Source organism: Myotis brandtii, unplaced genomic scaffold (genome assembly GCF_000412655.1).
Source record: "Myotis brandtii unplaced genomic scaffold, ASM41265v1 scaffold1166, whole genome shotgun sequence".
In the NCBI taxonomy this organism is placed as follows: Eukaryota; Metazoa; Chordata; class Mammalia; order Chiroptera; family Vespertilionidae; genus Myotis; species Myotis brandtii.
In genome coordinates, this window is record NW_005354034.1 from 29,159 (window position 1) to 29,533 (window position 375).

Here is a 375-nt window from a genome sequence, read left to right on the forward strand (position 1 = left end):
ACGTCGGGAAAACAAGCTTTTGCTGAGTAACACGGAAACGGGTCTGAAACATACGGGTCGAATTCCCCAGAAAACAAACAGGATTTTGAAAGGAAAGGAAAAGTACCTCGTTAGCCGCGCTGTCTGAGGTTTTCCGGAGCCCAGGCCTCTGGGAGCTGAGCACAGGCGGGTTACTCAGCGGCTGCTCACGGGTCGGCTCGGAGGCCGGGAGACCGGCTCGCCAGGAACCACCAGTTTGTTTTTAAAAAACGTGTTTCACGGCTGGCCCCCACCGACTCCCCGGCTCCCTCCCTGTGGGGTTCATTTCTTTCCAGCTGGGGGGCCGTGGAGGACACCCACTGTCGGTGGCCTGGGGGGCGGTCTGGGCAGCCAGGA